General features: G+C 40.1%; 1 long non-coding RNA gene across 1 annotated transcript in view; it reads left to right on the top strand.

Moving 5' to 3' along the window:
* The window catches only part of LOC105012069, a 45,567-nt gene that overhangs the window by 4,585 nt on the left and 17,289 nt on the right, over positions 1-23,693 (top strand). Inside the window, exon 2 of the long non-coding RNA XR_003781797.2 lies at positions 8,797-8,958. This is a non-coding gene — a long non-coding RNA (uncharacterized LOC105012069). The remainder of the gene's footprint in view (positions 1-8,796; positions 8,959-23,693) is intronic.

Raw genomic sequence — 23,693 nt, 5'->3', positions numbered from 1 at the left:
TCTAAAACAAAAATACAGAAAATCACATTGTATGATTTTTTTTATAATTAATTTGCATTTTATTGCATGACATAAGTATTTGATCACCTACCAACCAGTAAGAATTCCGGCTCTCACAGACCTGTTAGTTTTTCTTTAACAAGCCTTCCTGTTCTCCACTCATTGTATTCATGTATTAACTGCACCTGTTTGAACTCGTTACCTGTATAAAAGACACCTGTCCACTCTCTCAATCAAACAGACTCCAACCTCTCCACAATGGCCAAGACTTAAGAGCTGTGTAAGGACATCAGGGATAAAATTGTAGACCTGCACAAGGCTGGGATGGGCTACAGGACAATAGGCAAGCAGCTTGGTGAGAAGGCAACAACTGTTGGCACAATTATTAGAAAATGGAAGAAGTTCAAGATGACGGTCAATCTCCCTAGGTCTGGGGCTCCATGCAAGATCTCACCTCGTGAGGCATCAATGATCATGAGGAAGGTGAGGGATCAACCCAGAACTGGTCAATGACCTGAAGAGAGCTGGGACCACAGTCTCAAAGAAAACCATTAGTAACACACTACGCCGTCATGGATTAAAATCCTGCAGCGCACACAAGGTCCCCCTGCTCAAGCCAGCACATGTCCAGGCCCGTCTGAAGTTTGCCAATGACCATCTGGATGATCCAGAGGAGGAATGGGAGAAGGTCATGTGGTCTGATGAGACAAAAATAGAGCTTTTTGGTCTAAATTCCACTCGTCATGTTTGGAGGAAGAAGAAGGACAACCCCAAGAACACCATCCCAATCGTGAAGCATGGAGGTGGAAACATCATTCTTTGGGGATGCTTTTTTGCAATATTCAATATTGAAGACACCTAGTGCCACACTCTAATCAGCTAATTAACCCAAAACACCTGCAAAGGCCTTTAAATGGGCTCTCAGTCTAGTTCTGTAGGCAACACAATAATGGGGAAGACTGCTGACCTGACAGTTGTCCAAATACCACCATTGACACCATGCACACGGAGGGCAAGACACAAAAGGTCATAGCTAAAGAGGCTGGCTATTCACAGAGCTCTGTGTCCAAGCACATTATTAGAGAGGCGAAGGGACGGAAAAGATGTGGTAGAAATAAAGTGTTCAAGCATCCATTGGTTATCATTGGCTGCTGAAGACACTAACTTTGAGCTAAGAGTGAAGGTGTACAATCACAGTTTATTTATTATATTTGTGTTTAGAAAATCCTTTGACTACTGCAGATTTAGCATATGTGTGATACACACAAAGTATATATACAATTGTGTTTTTTTCCCTTTTCTCAATATGTAAATTGTCGAGGTAAATAATTACACTATTTTCTTTATTCAATGTTGAAACGCAAATTAACGAATGTATATTTACATTTATAGGGACAAAAAAAATTGACTTTTATTTTGACATTCTGGCTGTAGAGTCGCGAACGGAACATTGAACTGCGCATGCTCTCTCATATCTGCAGGGGAGCTGTGAAAGTGCAGACGCAACTCTCGTTTCTTTTCTTTGAATCCTGTTTTACAGGTAAAAACATGGACATACAAAAGAGAAACATTTAAATATACCAACGCAATTGCACTGTAACCATGTTTAGTGAATGTAAAGTGTTAAATGTGTTTTACTTGGTGACGTTTTGTTTGTTCTGATGTATGCCCACTTTAACATGGGGAAAAAAGTTTAAGTTATGCTCCAGTGGTCATTATACTTAACTAATGTTGCATTAATAGTTGTTTGGTCATAAAGTTTGTTTGCTCATGTTAATGAGTCAATAGCGTTAAGTGTATCTTTGAAATTCACTCTGTGATCACGTTTGTCACGCTTACCAGTCACGTGACCAGGCACTGAAGGAAGCATAGAAAGCCACTGAATCTCTGTATCCATCATAATCCATTCCTGTGGAGGTAAAAGAGTACATATGAAACTAATTCCTACTAAATCTCATTGTGTTAATGAATATTGGTATTACTGGTTATAAAAAAATATAAGATTTAAAAGTTAAATGTTAACTAAAGATGGTAAATTGAAGAAATGAGACGGAGTGACAGAAAGTGATTTATTTTGGTGTTGGTGACAAAAGTGATGTAGTGAGACCGATAAAATAATGTGAAATAATTGCTTTAAAAGCAATTGTTGTGTTAAAATTGAGTTTTTGGGCATTAAATAAAGATATCTGCAGAGGAGCTGTGAAAGAGCAGACGCAACTCTCGTTTCTTTTCTTTGAATCCTGTTTTACAGATAACTGTAATCTGTCAGCTGGGTCTCCTGAGCCGGGGCCTGCAACATATGCGCAAAAAGCTTTGGATTTCATGATTTTTATATACAACAATGTCAATACCCTTTTTGAGATTGCCATTTATTATTCAACAATGTTTTGAAGCAATTAAAAACATGAATAAAACAAATAGGCCTAACAGAAAAGGCTAACCCATCCTTGGATTTGGGTTATGTTCAGATAAACCGACAGATTATGTAAGATGGAGGACTATTGGATTGATTGGAATGAATCGCTGACAGACCTTTAGCTTGTCATGTAGCCCAATCATATGAACTGTAATGGATTAACCTACCCAACCCTGGTGGTACGCTGTTGAATGTTTTTGGGGGATTATGGTTGTTTTTGGGTGCCAACCACAGAAAGGAAGACCATTCTTTTCGGTGTGCATTGCTACTTCGAGTTGTGTCAAGTATTGCGGAGCTCTGACTTATGGTGCATTCACACTATTTGCGATGGGAGCGATGGCTCAATTCATTTCAGTGAAGGGAAGCGTGGCGAGCGAGTGGCTTGCGGGGCGATGTGTTGGTCGAGGCTAAGAAAAAGTTCAGATTTTCCAACTTTATGCAAATCACCCGCGCCTATTGCTGGTTTTAAATACATTTTCTGAATTAAAACTCAGGTACATATATATAATAAAAGTTTTAAATTGTCTTTACAATGTAACATGTTCTATCTGAATGTTATAGCCAGTGAAATGTGCAACCTTTCACGGAGCAACTTGAATTGCAATATTACCATTTTAGGACATGTCATCTCTGGTGTTGCATGAGGGTTCAGAAAGTTATTTATTAATGAATCATTGCCAAGTAAAACATATTTTTTCCACTTATAGAATTTTAACTGACCTGACTACAGATACTCATCAGGAAAGCCCAGTTGAGAACTTTCGTCTCTAAAGACCCTTGGGGCTGGGGATGTAAACTCTTCATGCAGAATCTGAATTATCTACTTAACAAAAAAGTGTGAAATAACTGAAAACATGTCTTATATTTTAGATTCCTCAAAGAAGCCACCTTTTGCTTTTTTGATAGCGCTGCAAACCCTTGGTGTTCTCTCAATGAGCTTCATGAGGTAGTCACCTGAAATGGTTTTCACTTCACAGGTGTGCCTTGTCAGGGTTAATTAGGGGAATTTCTTCCCTTTTTAATGGGGTTGGGACCATCAGTTGTGTTGTGCAGAAGTCAGGTTGATACACAGCCGACAGCCCTATTGGACAACTTAGAATTCATATTATGGCAAGAACCAATCAGCTAAGTAAAGAGAGTGGCCATCATTACTTTAACAAATGAAGGTCTGTCAGTCCGGAAAATTGCGAACACTTGTGTTTGTCCCCAAGTGCAGTCACAAAAACCATCAAGCGCTACAACGAAACTGGCTCACATGAGGACCGCCCCAGGAAAGGAAGACCAAGAGTCCCCTCTGCTGCTGAGGTTAAGTTCATCCGAGTCACCAGCCTCAGAAATCGCAGGATAACAGCAGCTCAGATTAGAGACCAGCTGAATGCCACACAGAGTTCTAGCAGCCGACACATCTCTAGAACAACTATTAAGAGGAGACTGCGCAAATCAGGCCTTCATGGTCAAGTAGCTGCTAGGAAACCACTGCTAAGGAGAGGCAATAAGCAGAAGAGATTTGTTTGGTCCAAGAAACAAAAGGAATGGACATTAGACCAGTGGAAATCTGTGCTTTGGTCTGATGAGTCGAAATTTGAGATTTTTGGTTCCAAACGCCGTGTCTTTGTGTGACGGAGAAAAGGTGAACGGATGGATTCTACATGCCTGGTTCCCACCGTGAAGCATGGAGGAGGAGGTGTGATGGTGTGGGGGTGCTTTGCTGGTGACACTGTTGGGGATTTATTCAAAATTGAAGGCATACTGAACCAGCATGGCTACCACAGCATCCTGCAGCGACATGCCATCCCCACCGGTTTGCGTTTAGTTGGACCATCATTTATTCTTCAACAGGACAATGAACCCAAACACACCTCCAGGCTGTGTAAGGGCTATTTGACCAAGAAGGAGAGTGATGGAGTGCTGCGCCAGATGACCTGGCCTCCACAGTCTCTGGACCTGAACCCAATCGAGATGGTTTGGAGTAAGCTGGACCGCAGAGTGAAGGCAAAAGGGCCAACAAGTGCTAAGCATCTCTGGGAACTCCTTCAAGACTGTTGGAAAACCATTTCAGGGGACTACCTCTATCAAGAGAATGTCAAGAGTGTGCAAAGCAGTAATCAGAACAAAGAGTGGAAACTGAGTTCACGTGTTCATTCATAGTTTTGATGCCTTCAGTTAGAATCTACAATGTAAATAGTCATGAAAATAAAGGAAACTCATTGAATGAGAAGGTGTGTCCAAACTTTTGGCCTGTACTGTAGATCAAATAAGTTTTGATGTCAACACTTCTTTGGATTTATATCCCGTTACCCTGGCAGTTACTCTAGTATTTTATTTCCTAACCAAGTATTTCATAGCACTAATATGTACAGTGGATATAAAAAGTCTACACACACCTGTTAAAATGCCAGGTTCTTGTGATGTAAAAGAATGAGAAAAAGAGAAATGTCAGAACTTTTTCCACATATAATGTGACCCATAATGTGAACAATTCAATTGAAAAATAAACGGAAATCTTCGAGAAAAATAAATAATAATAAATACAATAACCTGGTTTCATAAGTGGGCACACCCTCTTATAAGTGGGGATATGACTGTGTTCAGAATTTACAAATCTCATTCAAACTCATGTTAAAATGAAGTCATTACACACCTACCATCATTTCAAGTGACTGATTAATCACAAATAAAGTTCAGATGTTCTAGGAGGATTTTCCTGATATTTTCTTAGTTGCATCTCAGAGCAAAAGCCATGGTCCGCAGAGAGCTTCCAAAGCTCCAAAATATCAGACAGGAGAAGGGTACAAAATAATTTCTAAAGCATTATATATACCGTGGAACACAGTTAAGACAGTCATCATCAAGTGGAGAAAATAGGGCACAACAGAGACATTACCAAGAACTGGACTTCCCTCCAAAATTTATGAAAAGATTAGAAGAAAACTGGTCAGGGAGGTTTCCAAGAGGCCTATGGCAATATTAAAGGAACTGCAGGAATTTCTGGGAAGTACTGGCTGTGTGCTACTTGTGACAACAATCTCCCGTATTCTTCATATGAATGGGCTATGGGGTAGGATGGCAAGAAAAGCATCCATGCAAAAACAAACATCAAGTCTCCCAAAAGCACATGGGACAATGTGTTATGGTCAGAGGAAACCAAGGTTGAACATTTTGGCCATTATTCCAAAAGGTATGTTTGGCGCAAAAACAACACTGCACATCACCCGAAGAACACCATACCCACGTTGAAACATGGTGGTGGTGGCATCATGCTTTGGGGATGTTTTTCTTCAGCTGGAACCAGGGCCATCATCCCTTGTATTATGAGCTCATAATCAGTCCGCCAGACTCGCCTTGAAATAGAATCGGAATCTTTGCTAAACCCCGCCCCCTTGGTTACTATAGCCACAACTGTATAGTATTCTAATATATTTGCCTCTGTACAAGCCACACACAACACATCAATCATTTCAGAATAAGTTTAGCACCGAAACAGAAAGGATGCATTCAGTAGACTGCAACATGTTATTGCAAAACCAGTAGTAATATCATGTTCATTAACCTACCAGCTGCCGTTAACGTTCATTAAATGTTAAGTAAACGTTACATTATCTTGAATGCAGCCTACGTTTGGGTGAATATTTTGTATGCACTATTTAAATAATATACATACAATCACGATTCCAAAAAAGTTGGGACACTGTACAAATTGTGAGTAAAAAAGGAATAATTTACAAATCTCATAATCTTATATTCAATTCACAATAGAATATAGATAACATATTGAATGTTGAAAGTGAGACATTTTTAATGTCATGCCAAATATTGGCTCATTTTGGATTTTATGAGAGCTACACATTCCCAAAAAGTTGGGAGAGGTAGCAATAAGAGGGCGTAAAAGTTAAATGTACAGATAAGGAACAGCTGGAGGACCGATTTGCAGCTTATTATGTCAAGAGGATTACCAATTCCCCCAATGCTGCGGCGAAAAATAGTGGAGCAATATCAGAAAGGAGTTTCTCAGAGAAAAGTTGCGTTTGAAGTTATCATCATCTACAGTGCATAATATCATCCAAAGATTCAGAGAATCTGGAACAATCTCTGTGCGTAAGGCTGGAAAACCATACTGGATGCCCGTGAGCTTCGGGCCCTCAGACGGCACTGCATCACATACAGGAATGATACTGTAATGGAAATCACAACATGGGCTCAGGAATACTTCCAGAAAAAATTGTCGGTGAACACAATCCACCGTGCCATTCGCCGTTGTCGGCTAAAACTCTATAGGTCAAAAAAGAAGCTGTATCTAAACAGGATCCAAGGATAATTTAAAATGGACTGTTGGCAAAATGGAAAAGTGTTCTGTGGTCAGACAAATCAAAATTTGAAGTTCATTTTGGAAAACTGGGACGCCATGTCATCCAGACTAAAGAGGACAAGGACAACCCAAGTTGTTATCAGCGCTCAGTTCAGAAGCCTGCATCTCTGATGGTATGGGGTTGCATGAGTAACGCAGGTTTAAGCACAATTAATACCATATAGGATCAGATGTATACTTCCTATGCCAGTTGTTATTTTTTAGTTTTGTTGTGAAATGAGGTTACAGTAGTAAAATAAAAGAGGAGACCTGTTTTGGTGCTTTTTTGAGGCTATGGATTTTTAAGCTTTATTCAGGTTAGAAGAGGCTGAACGAAGTTTCGTTTCAATTCACTTGCTATGGAGATGTGCTAGCGTTCCAGCTCAGTCAGCGTTCTTTTGCCGTTTTTGAGGCTAGGGTGAATGTTTATGCGTTCTATTGTCCTGCCTAATACTAAAAAGGAACACGTCGCTAACTAGCTTAGCCGATAGCCGGCCGGCACACCACAGAAAACTACTTACCCTCGTAGTTGGGCAGATAACTCAAAACGTAGAGTTTGAATCCCTTGTTCCGCTTGCTTATTGGAGCAGGGGACCAGGCATCAACAATTCGATGGACATCAGTAATGCTTATTTTAGGCAGGTCTTGGAGACATCTACTAAAAATTGAAATCTGGCCAAATCTTTTTTCGAAGACCACTTGTTCTGGGCTGCTTATGTTCTCGGTTTGCGTGCACAATGCAGCCTGGTTAAATGGAACGGCTAAATGGAACGGCTTGAGCCTTAAGTGGAAGTTGGCGTTCATTCTAACTGGGCTTTTTCAATTGAGTGCTAATTTCATTAGCGGCGTTGAAGTAATATCCCCAAGATTCTCTAGGGAGGTGCAGAGCTTGTTGTTGAAGGTCAACTATTTTCAAGCCAAGCATTAAAACTGGGAGAAAATCAGTTGTGTCTGTGGGCATCTTAGATGCTGCTATCAGAGAGGCTATATGGAATATGTTTGATGGTCTGGACTGTGTTTCATTCACCTACACTGCTTACTTAAATGGGACAAAATATTCTATAGGAATGGTGCTCTCAGTTGGACAGACAAGTGGACTGCCAGTGGATGGAAATCTGTATAGTGGATGGATGCATATCATTCATGGAAATATTCACAGTAGCCTTCCTGGAGCATTTCAGCTGTTACCAGCTCGCCAAACGGGACCCTACAGTAACTGTGCTTGTTGATCCTGACAGTCTGAATGACCACATGCCCCTTGCTGCATATATCTTGTTGAAGGAAAGCTTCTCATCACCCCTATGTCAAGGATGGAACTTTGATGGTCATCTCAAAGGGTGTGAAGAGTGAAATACTGGACATACTAGCTGATACATCCAAAATCACTGGTTATCCAAGTAAAGACCACTATGAAAATGTAGCTAAAGTTCTTGTTGCAAAGCACCCATGTCTCATGGAGCCAGGTTCAAGTAAAGGATGGTATTGCTGGGTATTCAGCTTGAGATTCAAGATGGGCAATTTCCGTCAGAGGATGATGGCACATGGATGCCCTGAAGTTCTTGTAAATAAAAGAAAAAGAGGGAAACAGAGGGAAACAGCAAGACAGTCAAGAAGTCAAAAAAGGGAGAGATCCACTACTTGCCAGAGTTACGTGAGGGACAAACTACTGTCAAATCAGAAAAGGATTGTGAGTTATGCTTCTGGAAGTGCGGAAGAGAGATCCAGATCTACAGCTCCTGGATGTTTGCAACATTCTCACAGCGAAGACTAAAGATCATTGGTGATAAAACACTCATCTCTGCAGTCAAAGACAGATGGCCTGCATTATTTAGTGAGAGACAGGTAGTCCTTTTCCAATTGAGTACAGTATGGAAAGCCTGTACTTTGTTACTTTAGCATTGATGTTGTCAAAAGCATGTACTGTTGCAATCATATTTGTGATTTCTTTGTGTTTCTACCCCTACAGCTCTTTGCCACTCTCATTTTCCCTCACTGAAGCCCTTTTTTCTGTTGTTTTGTTATCTGTCTGTTTCAGCTGAGTGCAGAGTTCAAAAGGATTGTCACCAAAGACCTGATGGAGCCTTTTCTGGATGGACTAGATGCCATGATGCCAAGGCTTTTGGAGCTGTACAAAGCGGCTGTTGCATTGAGCAGGAGGTTGACCTTGAGCAGTGTTCTGCAGTGTCTTCAAAAGGAGGTACCTACTGTATTTAAAAAAAAAAAAACATTCCTATCAATGTCTAGTTAAGGTTGGGTTCTAGCTTAATATTACATCCAATTACATTTGTGTACAAGCCACTAACCAAAACAGAAGAACAGCTGCCCTGCTTGGTCCTCCCTGCTATCTTTCAGAGGATTCCTCCAAAATAATGTGTGATGTGAGTGACATTGTATTTATGCATTTCGCAGTATACAGTTAAATGAAGTATACTTCAATTTGAAATGCAATTATGGTGAAAGCTACACACATTTTCACTGAAACACAGTAAGATATCACGACTGTGATGTACCCTACACCCTAAGATTTGCAAACACCATACAATCCAGACATTGACAGGGTTTCCACAGCCCTTTGAAAAGTCTCAAATCTGAAAGTCTTAAAGTGTTTTTACACTTGGTCCCCATCAGCCTTCCAAACTAACTCAGATTGATTGGTCTTCATTCTTTGGTCATATGTGAACGCTCCAAATGAACTCAGACCCTCCTGAAACGAGCCATACTCAGAGCTCCTCAAGAGGAGCTGAATAAGGTTTGCTTAATCTGTGCATCGTGAACATAAAGTATTCCAGGTTTACAACGCCCTTTGCGATGTTGAAACAAAGGCAATCTTCAAGTTGAGTGAACTTGCATTTTCAAGGCAGCAGGTGAACTTGCATTTCCAGGTTAAACTAACATGAAATGTTTTACAGTGCAGTTACATCTTGGATGGGGCTTGTGACATGGTTGTCAGTGGTATTTGGTAAATGGGGTGGTTTCCTGTTTAAACTCCTTGCTCCTATCGTTGCGTGTGTGTTGATCTTTCGTTACCTTGTATATTTGTTCCGTCGCTGTGTCTCTGTGCCTTGCTGTTCGTGTCTGTCAGGACTGCGTCCCCATTCACATCAACCGTGCCCATATGATGATTGTAGGTGGTGTTCTCTAGGGGGGTGTCGGTTGCATGGTGGCCTATAGTGTCCTTCCTTCTGTTTGTGGATTATGCCCCCGCCGAGGTTGCTTATTATGTGGTGACTGCCCTGCTCTCAACTGTTCTCACTGATCTCAACTGTTCTCACTGTTCTCAACTGTTCTCAACTGTTCTCACTGTTCTCAACTGTTCTCAACTGTTCTCAACTGTTCTCAACTGTTCTCAACTGTTCTCAACTGTTCTCACTCTTCTCAACTGTTCTCACTCTTCTCAACTGTTCTCAACTGTTCTCCCTCTTCTCAACTGTTCTCACTCTTCTCAACTGTTCTCAACTGTTCTCACTCTTCTCAACTGTTCTCAACTGTTTCCAACCTGATCATTCTGTATTATTTTTTGTGTAACTTTCTTATCTTTTGGGAATATGTTTATTGTACCTTTCCTGCACATTCGGTGTGAGTTATATTTATTTTTCTTGTGTTGTGTTATCAATATGTCTTTTTTTTTATATTGACAAGAGGGGAGTGTGGAATCTGAGCATCAATAATAAAGTATTAACATGGTATTACAACTTTATGAATGTATTCTTCATTGAAAGTTAAATGTGCTTTGATAACAAGAACAATAGAAATATCTGTGTATATCTGTGTATATCTGTGTATATCTGTGTATAGATTCTTTCTCTTTGAAAGAATCTATACACTTCAGGAATGCAAACTTCAGGAATGTGGAATGTTTACACTGACCCTCTGGAATGGGGCTTATTGTGGGAACAAGAAGCTGTACTTGTCATGGTGCGGTGAGCAGCAGCGCCACCGTGCCATATTTCCACAAGTTCCCATATTCTCACGAACACATCCCGGACTGTCACATGTTTCCCATCTTCCACACCAGGTCCCAATCTAGCTCGTTTGTATGTGTATATATGTTTCCCCTCTGCTCCCCACATTGTGGATCATTGTTGCTGTCGCTGTCATTGTTGCTGTTTGTTAGTTAATCGGTGAGTGTTGTTTAATGTACTGTTTGAATGTTTATTGCTAAGACGCATGTTGCGCACTTTTATTTCATTCAGTCATTAGTATTGTTTTCCGTTCGTGTTTGGTTTGTTTGTTGAGTATTAAACCCACAAACGAGATTACTGCCTGCGCCTGGTTCCTAACCAACACTACACCACGACAAGTGTTACAGTACTAGGCAGAAACACCCTTTCATGCATAGGCTAAATAGAAACTATCTTTACAGTAAGAAGATAATGGAACGTTCATGGAACCTCATCTGTGCTACAAAACTGAGCAAACCTCTCCCTCGATTTGAAATGGGTTCTACGTTATTTGATCACTATACACGATAGCTGTTTTCTAACACTAGTGACTCTTTTTTCCAAACAAAATGAAAACCATGATGGAGAATGGTTTGCCTTTGAGGGCATGTAGCAGCCAATAATGTAATAACTCCCATTAATGTAATAACTCACCAACTGACCCCTAAATCACAGTCCGAACTCTGAGAAAACACACCACTCTAAATTCAGTCTTAGAACGGTAGGCCTTATGTGGGTATCCAGGGTGTCTGCTGAAAGCTGGGAGTCTTGTCTTTCCAGCGGTGCCTTCCAATCTTAGGTGTGACTCACTAGCATAGAAATCTACCATGTTGTTATTACACATAACCTATTACACGATTAATTGGGATCATTGTGTGTACATTATACCTCTAAATCATTAAAATAGTAGATCAGGGTTTTGTTCCACCAGGTCCTTCTGTAACCTATCGTACTCCTGCTAATTATAATAGAAAGGGACGCGATCATTCTGTAACCTATCGTACCCCTGCTGTAATGAATGGTGGTGTTGCGAGAGCAAGGAACCAGGTGCAGGTAGGAGTAGTCGGTGTTGAATCTTTAATAAACCAAACAAACACAGAGCACAAAAACACAATGAAAGAAAAAGGCTGACTAAAGCAGCAAAACGAAATGTAGCAACCGGTATAAGAACTTACATTTAACAGCAACACACGACAACATCAATGATCCACACTGTGGGGAGCAGAGGGAAAACATTTAAACACAGACAAACCATATGAATTGGGTCCTTGTGTGAATGATTGAAGACGTGACGGAACAAGTCCGGGATGTGTTCATATATGTTGGGAAACTGAAGGTTCACGTAACGGTGGCGCTGCTGCTCATCTTACCGTAACAGTAGCCCCCCCCCCCCCAGCCGGGAGAGCCAACGGTGCGGCGGCATCCGGGAGAGCAGACGCAGGGGCCGGGCCGGTGGAACTAAACCAGACTGGGTCATTACGACAAAAACAGTCTCCTGGCTTGCTCGCCAATGAAAATTTTAGAAACTACTCAATGAGTCATCTTATCATGCATTAATCCTATCACCCAAACAGATACCGCAAGTGCTTCAGTTTATCATAGACCTGTAACTCCTACTCCACCTCATTCTTCTACAGTGGTGTGAAAAAATCTTTGCACCCTTCCTGATTTCTTTTTTTTTTGGCATGTTTTTCACACCTAAATGTATCAGATCATCAAAAAATATATACATTAGTCAATGATAACACAAAATGCAGTTTTGAAATGAAGGTTGTTATTATTAAGGGAAAACTAAATCCAAACCTAGGCCTCACTTGCCTCAGTTAACGTCAATGTTCATGACTCAACCATAAGGAAGAGACTGGGCAAAAACAGCCTGCATGGCAGAGTTCCAAGACGAAAACCACAGCTGAGCAGAAATAGCATTAAGGCTAGTCTAACTTTTGCCAGTAAATATCTTGATGATCCCCAAGACTTTTGGGAAAATACTATGTGGACTGACGAGACAAAGGCTTAACTTTTTGGAATCTGTGTGTCACATTACATTTATTAATATAGCACATTTAAACTGCCGCTAGACAGACCAAAGTGCTTTACAGAACAAGCATATAAAAATAAAAACAGCAGAACAACCCAAAAACACATAGAGAACATCTAAGCTAAGATTAACTTTAAAACAAAGACACAAATGTAAAATAGTAAAATCAGCCCAAGAAAAGTAATCAATATGCTAACGAGAACAGGTATGTTTTAACCAAAGACTTAAAAGCAGAGAGGTTGGGACCCGTTCTGATCTCTATAGGCAGGGTGTTCCACAGATGAGGCCCTGCCACCGCAAAAGCATGCTCTCCTCTACGCTTTAGTCTGACACGAGGGACTACCAGCAACGCCTGGTCATGGGATCTGAGACTTCTGGACGGAATGTACGGATGAATAAGTTCAGAGAGATAAACCGGAGCTATGTTGTGTAAAGATTTGTAGACAACGAGGAGGATTTTTAAATCTATTCTCTGCCGAACTGATAGCCAGTGTAAAGATCTGAGGATAGGAGCGATATGATCATATTTGCGACAATTAAGGATGAGTCTGGCCGCAGCATTTTGGACTAACTGAAGACGGGAGATTTGAGAATCTGAAATACCGCGAATATAGTGAGTTGCAATAATCCAGCCGACACGTGATGAAAGCATTACATCTGGCATAAAAGTAACACAACATTTCAGAAAAAAATACATCATACCAACAGTAAAATGTGGTGGTAGTGTGATGGTCTGGGCCTGTTCTGCTGCTCCAGGACCTGGAAGATTTGCTGTGATAAATGGAACCATGAAGTTCTGCAGCAGGACAATGATCCAAAACACACCAGCAAGTCAACCTCTGAATGGCTGAAAACCCCCAAAATGAAGACTTTGGAGTGGCCTAGTCAAAGTCCTGACCTGAATCCTATTGAGATGTGGCATGATCTTAAAAAGGCAGTTCATGCTCGAAAACCCACCAATGTGGCTGAATTACAACAATTCTGCAAAGATGAGTGGGCCAAAATTCCTCAACAGCGTTGTAAAAGACTCATTACAAGTTATCACAAACGCTTGATTGCAGTTGTTCCTGCTAAGGGTGGTCCAACCAGTTATTAGGTTGTATGGGGCAATCACTTTTTCACACAGGGGCACATGGGTTTGGATTTTGTTTTCCCTTAATAATAACATCCTTCATTTCAAAACTGCATTTTGTGTTTACCTGTGTTATCATTGACTTATATTTAAATTTGTTTGATGATCTGAAACATTTAAGTGTGACAAACGTGCAAAAAAAAAAAGAAATCAGGAAGGGTGCAAACACTTTTTCATGCCACTGTATATTTTAGTTAACGAAGTTCTTCACCATTTTTCACCCTATCAAACTCATGTCATGTGGACACCCCTCTCTCAACACTGACGGGAGAAATACATTGTTACTCCAAGATCAAAGTTTGTTTTATGTCATGTCCTCAAATAATCAAACCTAAAAGCATTTGAGGACTTGGGTTTAACATTAGGTCTGCATGTCTAGATTTGTAAACACTTACAGAAAACCCTTCCTAATTAGTTGAAACCTGTTTATAATGCAGCATTTTAAATCACAGAAGTCAAATAAAATCAAAACATCCAGCTTGTTGTCAATATAGCCTACCATTACTATGTTTAATTATTCATACATTTTTCTTATAGAGAACAAAGAATATTTAGCCTAAATTGGGAAAAACCGTTTTACAAATGTCATCATGTATGTAGCACACATTCTCTTTCTCTCTTTTTATCATTGAAGTCTTTAACTTGTAAATCACCACACATCCAGACATACAAACAAATAGCACAAATAAGCAGCCTTGCAGTTGGTTGTTAGTTTTGTTAAGCAGGCAATTTGCAACATTTGGACATAACACAAACACAACATTTAAATGTACATACACAAAGACAATACATTTAACATTGGCCAGTTGATTCTAACTTAAAGCGAGTCTTGGTCGTGTTTCATAATTTAGATGAGCTCATAATTTAGAATTTGCCAGTCCTGCAATTTCATGTACACGGAGTTCTCCAATTGGAATGGGAAAGCAACCCTAGATGACCGTCATCTCAAATAGTGCACTATTTCCTTCAGACTAAAATCTTCATTTATAACTGTCACACATTCAGGTATTAGCACACAGCGAAATCTTAGCAAGGTAAAACTATTAACAATTTTGTGCCTTCTGCCTTTAAACTATTTGAATATTGTATAGTACCAGAATGGGAATGACCCATAACCAATGCAGCTTGATTGATAAACATAACCCAGTCCTATTTTGGCTTCACCTCAACAGAGAATGTAAATGCATTGTATACATATATTCAGTTAATTTGGGTGAGTGCCTAGTGCTTGGCACAGATCTTTTTTCAGTTAATTTGTTTATGTGTGTCCCTTGATCAGATATGACGAATTCCTGGTACACCAAACCTTGGCATGATCTCTTTCATTAAAAATGTCACAACAGTCTTTGCATCATTGTTTCATTTAGGAAAAGCTTCCACCCAACTTGGAAATATGTCTATTATTACCAAGCAATAGAGTTTGTCTCCAGCCCTCTGTCATTTTACCTTGTTTTACAGGGCCTGTTTTCTGTATGTTGCGTACATTAGATTGGGTATTCCTTTCAGATTCTTGAAATGCTTTTTTCTGGAGCAAACCAAAGTCTGCCTATATTAGCTATAATTCCCCCTGTTCCTGTGTGGCACACTCTATGAGCCACTCGGAAAGACTGGGCGAGAAGGGAAACTGGTGCAACGGGTTTACCGGACAGGTGTCTAAAGATCCCGTCGGTACCAGTCAGACGGGTACCAGGAGAGTTAAGCGTATGGACCTGGTACCACTTCTACCCTGTTAAATGTTTTGTTCAATTAAATGGTCTAGACAAGAGTTCCAAGAGTCTCAGTTCCAAGGTGTTCCGCTGCTATATTATTGTGCTGGGGGATATGAGGAATGTACTACTAACTTTTCTCGGTCTCCAGTTTTAAATTTTAGGAGGAGATGAGGTCCTGGTCCACACCTGCGGATTACCTGGTTTGGGGGGCCTGTTGCTGTCCCTGTCCTTGTCCACCTGGTCATACTTCTGACCTAGTCTAAAATCAAATAGACTCTGGATTTAGCCCAGAGAAATGTATTTATTATTCCAATTGGACTCTTAATATCTCACCCGGCACAGCCAGAAGAGAACTGGTCACCCCTCTGAGCCTGGGTCCTCTCTAGGTTTCTTCCTAAAATTCGACCTTCTTAGGGAGTTTTTCCTAGCCACTGAAATTCAACACTACGGTTGTTTGCTCCTTGGGGTTTAAGGCCGGGTGTCTCTGTAAAGCACTTTGTGACAACTGCTGTTGTAAAAAGGGCTTTATAAATAAATGTGATTGATTGATTGATTGATTTGAAGAGAGCTAGTGACAAAGACTGTATAGGCTGGGTCTAGTTGTGATAACGTTAGCATAGTAAGTTTTATCTTATTATTCTGTCAAACAAATGTTAAGTAGTCAAATAAGTTTCTTATCAATAATACTCAAAATAAATTATTAAGTTCTAAATTATATCACTTATTAAAAAAGATCTAGATCTCTATAATAAAGTAACGGACAATAACTGTTCAAATAACCACAAATAACTCCAAATAGGAAAAATAATTGTTACTCCAATTACAACAACTTTGGTATCTGCCTGTTGCTACTGTTTTCTAACAAAACACAGATAATTGAAATAAAACACAAGTACAGTGGTGTATTTGCAATGGTTTCACACATGGATTTCCCCATGACAGTTATGTAAGTTCTTCACTAATACACACACAATCCTAAGCCTCACTGTATTGAGTACACACACATTTTTACTCACTCATTCAACACCCATTCAAATCCAGCAATTCATACTTCTGTTAACAGTGTAGAGATTTTTAGCCCCTCACCTAAAGCTTGGGTATCTTCACCTAAAGCATCTTGGATATAACAGATTTGAATTATTTTAATTTTCAATAATTTAGTAGCAGCCTTGCCTTTGCACATAGGGGTTCATAAACCACTGCTAATGCAACCCATCAAGGGGAGTAATGTGACCTAAAAGGGTCTGCATCACACACCTATCTTATCGCAACCGTCAGTTGATGACCAGTCGGTTCCCTCACGTATAAGTTGTTGGGAGTCTCTAATTAGTTTCCAACCTGGTAACTTAGCTGCTCCGAGACACTTCTATCTATATGATATTACTGTGGAATTCTGAAGTTATTGATCCTGCAAATTCCCCTTCAAAATGTTCAGTTCATCCTTATGGAGCGACCCATGATAAAATATGAAAGCTTGGGAGTTGAGACTATTGATTTGGATATGTCAACTAGCGGCTAAACCTACAGGAGTAGCTGAAATAGGTTGCCTGTATGTTAGGACTAAGATTCAGGATCAGGATTGGTTAGGATTGGTCAGGTTTTTGAGCAGCTTTTTGAAAGAAGCTAGATCTGGAGAAAGAAGCAACAGTAAGGGAAAGTGTTATGGAATGGAAGTCTGACATTTAATAAATAAAACCTAAACACACAGTGAGAGACAGTGGGGCAAAAAGGTATTTAGTCAGCCACCAATTGTGCTAGTTCTCCCACTTAAAAAGATGAGAGAGGCCTGTAATTTTCATCATAGGTACACCTCAACTATGAGAGACAAAATGAGAAGAAAAAAAATCCAGAAAATCACACTGTAGGATTTTTAATGAATTTATTGGTAAATTCCTCTGTAAAATAAGTATTTGGTGACCTACAAACAAGCAACATTTCTGGCTCTCACAGACCTGTAACTTCTTCTTTAAGAGGCTCCTCTGTCCTCCACTCGTTACCTGTATTAATGGCACCTGTTTGAACTTGTTATCAGTATAAAAGACACCTGTCCACAACCTCAAACAGTCACACTCTAAACTCCACTATGGATAATCTCCCTCGATTCCGGAGCTCCACGCAAGATCTCACACCGTGGGGTCAAAATGATCACAAGCAAAAATCCCAGAACCACACGGGGGGACCTAGTGAATGACCTGCAGAGAGCTGGGACCAAAGTAACAAAGGCTACCATCAGTAACACACTACGACACCAGGGACTCAAATCCTGCAGTGCCAGACGTATCCCCCTGCTTAAGCCAGTACATGTCCAGGCCCATCTGAGGTTTGCTAGAGAGCATTTGGATGGTCCAGAAGAGGATTGGGAAAATGTCATATGGTTAGATGAAACCAAAATAGAACTTTTTGGTAAAAGCTCAACTCGTCGTGTTTGGAGGAGAAAGAATGCTGAGTTGCATCAAAAGAACGCCATACCTACTGTGAAGCATGGGGGTGGAAACATCATGCTTTGGGGCTGTTTCTCTGCAAAGGGACCAGGACGACTGATCCGTGTAAAGGAAAGAAAGAATTTTGAGTGAAAACCTCCTTCCATCAGCAAGGGCATTGAAGATGAAACGTGGCTGTGACTTTCAGCATGACAATGATCCCAAACACACCGCCCGGGCAATGAAGGAGTGGCTTCGTAAGAAGCATTTCAAGGTCCTGGAGTGGCCTAGCCAGTCACCAGATCTCAACCCCATAGAAAATCTTTGGAGGGAGTTAAAAGTCTGTGTTGCCCAGCGACAGCCCCAAAACATCACTGCTCTAGAGGAGATCTGCATGGAGGAATGGGCCAAAATACCAGCAACTGTGTGTGAAAACCTTGTGAAGACTTACAGAAAACGTTTGACCTATGTCATTGCCAACAAAGGGTATTTAACAAAGTATTGATATTAACTTTTGATATTGACCAAATACTTATTTTCCACCATAATTTACCAATAAATTCATTAAAAATCCTACAATGTGATTTTCTGGATTTTGTTTCCTAATTTTGTCTCTCATAGTTGAAGTGTACCTATGATGAAAAGTACAAGCCTCTTATATATTATATTATATTACATTATCGGCTCCAATTATTACAATTATAATTATTTTTCATTAACCCAGCCAATAATGTAATGGCAAGTCAATAATGTAATAACATATTTTATTATGGGCAAAAAGTTATGTTATTTGTTTATGTTATTGGTTCAGAAATGTCATTACATTATAGATTTTTATTACATTAAGAATGGAAAATGTATTACGTTACTGGCAGTTATTACAAGAATGGAAGTTATTACAATATTTTAATAACTTCCATTATATGCTACAGGGCATATATAGGAAATGGTACCACTTTCCATTTATTGCCAGTTCTTCTTTGAACACAGGTGGCAATCTGAGCGAACAAGAGCATGTTGTCCTTGAAAATCACTGCATGTCATCTCAGCACAACTGACAACCGCAGCTAGCTCCATGGGAACCTCAACTGCTTTCTGTAAGGTCAGATTGTCAGAAAATATCCATTATATACAGTGGATAAAAAAAGTCTACACACTTTTACTTGCCCCCACATGTCATTGCATGTCTTACTGCATGTCGATGGAAGAGAGTCAAAAAGACTAATACTTTAAAATGTCTACACACTCCTGTTAAGGTTCTTGTGATGTAAAAGAATGAGACAAAGATAAATCATGTCAGAACTTTTTCCACTGTTAATGTGACCTATAATGTGAACAATTCAATTGAAAAACAAACGGAAATCTTCAAGGGGGATAAATGAAAAATAGAAACCTTACAGTAACCTGGTTTCATAAGTGTGCAGACCCTCTTATGTTGTTCAGAATTTACCAATCTCATTCAAACTCATGTTAAATTGAAATAATTACACACCTACCATCATTTAAAGTGACTCTGATTAATCACAAATAAAGTTCAGCTATTCTAGTAGGATTTTCCTGACATTTTCTTAGTTGCATCTCAGAGCAAAAGCCATGGTCCGCAGAGAGCTTCCAAAGCATCAGAGGGATCTCATTGTTTAAAGATATCAGTCAGGTGAAGGGTACAAAATAATTTCCAAAACATTAGATATACCATGGAACACAGTAAAGACAGTCATCATCAAGTGGAGAAAATATGGCACAACAGAGACATTACCAACAACTGGACGTCCCTCCAAAATTGATGACAAGTCGAGAAGAAAACGGGTCAAGGTCGCTTCCAAGAGGCCTACAGCAACATTAAAGGAACTGCAGGAATTTCTGGCAAGTACAGGCTGTGTACTACATGTGACAACAATCTCCCGTATTCTTCATATGAATGGGCTATGGGGTAGGGTGGCAAGATGGAAGCCTTTTCTTACAAATAAAAACAACCACGCCCGGCTGAAGTTTGCAAAAACTAAAATCAAGTCCCCCAAAAGCATGTGGGAAAATGTGTTATGGTCTGATGAAACCAAGGTTGAACTTTTTGGCTATAATTCCAAAAGGTATGTTTGGTGTAAAAACAACACTACACATCACCCAAAGAACACCATACCCACGGTGAAGCATGGTGGTGGCAGTTTTTCTTTAGCTGGAACTGGGGCCTTAGTCAGGGTGGAGGGAATTATGAACAATTCCAAACACCAGGCAATTTTAGCACAAAACCTTCAGGCGTCCATTAGAAAGATGAAAATGAAGAGGAAGTTCACCTTTCAGCACGACAACGACCCAAAGCACACATCCAAATCCACAAAAGTATGGCTTCACCAGAAGAAGATTAACGTTTTGGAATGGCCCAGCCAGAGCCCAGACCTGAATCCAGTTGAACATCTGTGGGGAGATCTGAAGAGGGCTGTGCACAGGAGATGTCCTCACAATCTGACAGATTTGGAGCGCTTTTGCAAAAAACAAATCCCCTCAAAATTTCAGTTTGTTTTTCAATTGAATTGTTCACATTATATTCTGACATGATTTATCTTTGTCTCATTCTTTTACATCACAAGAACCTGGCACTTTGACAGGAGTGTCTAGACTTAAATCCACTGTATCCGGAGTATTAGTGTAATGATTTTTTGACAAAGGGCCTCTCTTCCATCGACATGCAGTAAGACATGCAATGACAGATGGGGGCAAGTGAAATCCCTCTGTCATGTCCTGGTTGCTAAAATTAATTTAACTAAATGTTTGTTAAAGTGAGAAAACAAGAACAAAATACTGTATAACCTTTTTATTAATATCCCAAAACCATATGTGAGCTTGTTAACCAAAAGTAAACGAATGATGAATGCATTATAATGGGAGAGTTGGTTTGACTGACAACTGTCATTGCTGTAAATCAGCTAACATCCATAAGATTGGAGCTAATTATGGATATCTGTGAATGTGAGTGAGGCTTTTAAATCAGATACTTCCTTTGTATTTCTATTTATTTGTATGTAAATCATAAATACATTACATTGAATTTAAACATCTAACTAAGGGAAGCCCAGCATTAGTGTATAACAAATGGAAACAGGAATGTCTAACATTCAAGTGATTTGTGTTTCTAGCCTGAACCCTTTTCTAGATGTACCTCAAAAGTTATAGTATGAATCAAAAATTGTATTCACACTTTTAATGTTACTTTAGTGATGTTAACTGTAAATCTAATGTGGTGTGAACACACTGTATGTCTGACTCATCACATATTGTGATGTCTTACTTTTTTCCCAGGACTGCTACCACAGGAGTCCTGGGGCCAGTACCTTGCAGGTGGTGTACACATGAGGGAGCGGCATGTGTGGGCAATTTGATCGTGCCTCTACAGTAGTTGTCAACATCACTGCGTTTACTTTCTTTAGTTTGTGGGAATATTAGCCTAACCTTTGCAACTGGGTCTTGCATCATTTCAAATCCCCCTGAGGTTCTGTATAATGATCGGACACACTAATGACATTGCAATAGAGGCAGTCGCTCAGGCTTGTCGTTTTAATAATACTTGACATATTACATCATTTTAAAAGACGTATTTGCTTTTGTTTTTTTCTCCCCATAAAAAACCCCTACCCTTCCTCTGGTCCCTTTTTTCTTTCCACCTCACTCCAAGAATGTTCCATCCACCCACACACCCCAACATGCGACTGCAGAGAACCAGCTAGAGCACTGAGAATTCCTGATTAGACATTTCAGACCGTACATGACTGTGGGAAGCCAGCTGGACGCTCCGGGTTAGGTGGGGCGTACAAGGAATGGTGTAAATTGTCGGGCCAAGGAGGAGTGGCAGGCGTCTCCAGTCTTTAGGACCATTCCTAAAATGCTTTCCGTATGGGGATTTATTTTTTTAACTAACATGGGCTGTAATTCTAAGACCACTGTCCCTGTGCTTGGTGGTCATCGTCTGCTTGGGCCAGCAGGGAGCCATAGCCCCATATTTTGGGCTGTTGGAACTTGTGTTCTTGTGTTATTCATTATATTGGCAATATGACTAGACTTTGCATTTGCCCACAATGATCTGTCATGCTTAACATCTATATAACAATGTTATATTCATATAATTCGAGTCTCGGCATAGGACTCAGTTAAGTCTATAGAGACGGTCTATAGGCCTCCCATGCCAGACTGGGACACTAATCAATCAATCTATCAATCAATCAAATGTATTTATAAAGCCCTTTTACAACAGTAGTTATCACAAAGTGCTTTTTACAGAGACACCCGGCCTTAAACCCCAATGAGCAAAAAACAGTAGTGTTGAATTTCAGTGGCTAGAAAAAAATCCCTAAGAAGGCCGGATTTTAGGAAGAAACCTAGAGAGGACCTAGGCTCAGAGGGGTGACCAGTCCTCTTCTGGCTGTGCCGGGTGAGATATTAGGAGTCCAATTGGAATAATGAATGAATTCATCTGGGCTAAATCCAGAGTCTGTTTAAGTTTAGACTAGGTCAGAAGTATGACCAGATGGACAAGGACAGGGACAGCAACAGGCCCCCCAAACCAGGTACTCTGCAGGAGCATTCAAGCAATTTTTATTTTGTGTCTGTATTATCAATGTCACTGCATTACATCAGGTAAAGCATTGCAATTCTAGAACCTTCCTTGCATCATTTTGAATCCCCCCTTTATATTTGCAGTTGCTTTGTATGGGTGGAACTGTGAACACCCAAACCTCCACCCTTTTTGGACCCACCGTTCTGTAATTCCCCAACTAACTGTCCCAACACTCCCCTCCCAAAAACAACAATGTATGACGTACAACAATAGCCTACTACTTTAAAAGCAAATACAGTTGTAAATGTTTGCAATACTATGTGATCATACTGTGTGATCATAATGTTCAATATGAGTAAAAAAGGTGTTAATGTTTTGGCTCTGAACTCTAGCTCTTTGGAAATTAAATAATATAAAGTGGTGGGGTGAAGTTACAGAAAGTTAGCTTTCATTTTTAGGTAGCACCTGAATTTCCCCTAGGGGATTTATTAAGTGATTCTATTCCATGAAGTCCATCGCCATTCAGGGGCAGAGTCACTGGCTTCCTGTTGGTTCTCAATTGCGGCCCTTGAGCAATGGGAATGAACTCTGTGGGCGATACTGGCCCTCCTTCAGGGTGGTTGTGGTTAGTTGGTGTCTTCCTGGATTGACTTCCTGCCTGTTGGGCCTTGTTTGACCCCCCGTTCCTCTGGTGCTCCAGGCCCAGCGCAAGCCTTACTTATAAACAACTTGAATGCTGATAAGAACAAGAAACCTCAATAAATACACAGACACACACACACACACACACACATGGAAGTGGGCACACATGCATTGCAATTTTAAAAGCATTAGAGGAGGACCTTGATTAAGTTAGGGAAAGGGCAAAAAAATTCAGTTTCCGCCTAAAAATATGTACCCAAATCTAAATGCTTGTAGCTCATAACCTGAATGTAGTAGAAACATATTTCTGGTTCCATTTGAAAGGAGAAACTCTGTAGTTTGTAGGGATTATAAATTAATGCAGGAAAATATACCACAATAGATTAGGCAGAAGATAAAACAAACCAAAAAGGTGTGTTTTGTAAAATTGTGTAAAGCAAGGCCAAAGTGCCCTTTACAGATTGGCCACTTTTTGCCAAATTGGACACTTGGGACACATTATGA

This window comes from Esox lucius, chromosome 1 (assembly GCF_011004845.1).
Source record: "Esox lucius isolate fEsoLuc1 chromosome 1, fEsoLuc1.pri, whole genome shotgun sequence".
NCBI lineage: Eukaryota > Metazoa > Chordata > Actinopteri > Esociformes > Esocidae > Esox > Esox lucius.
Note: the sequence above shows the minus strand (reverse complement) of the source record. Positions and strands in the feature narration are given on the sequence as shown.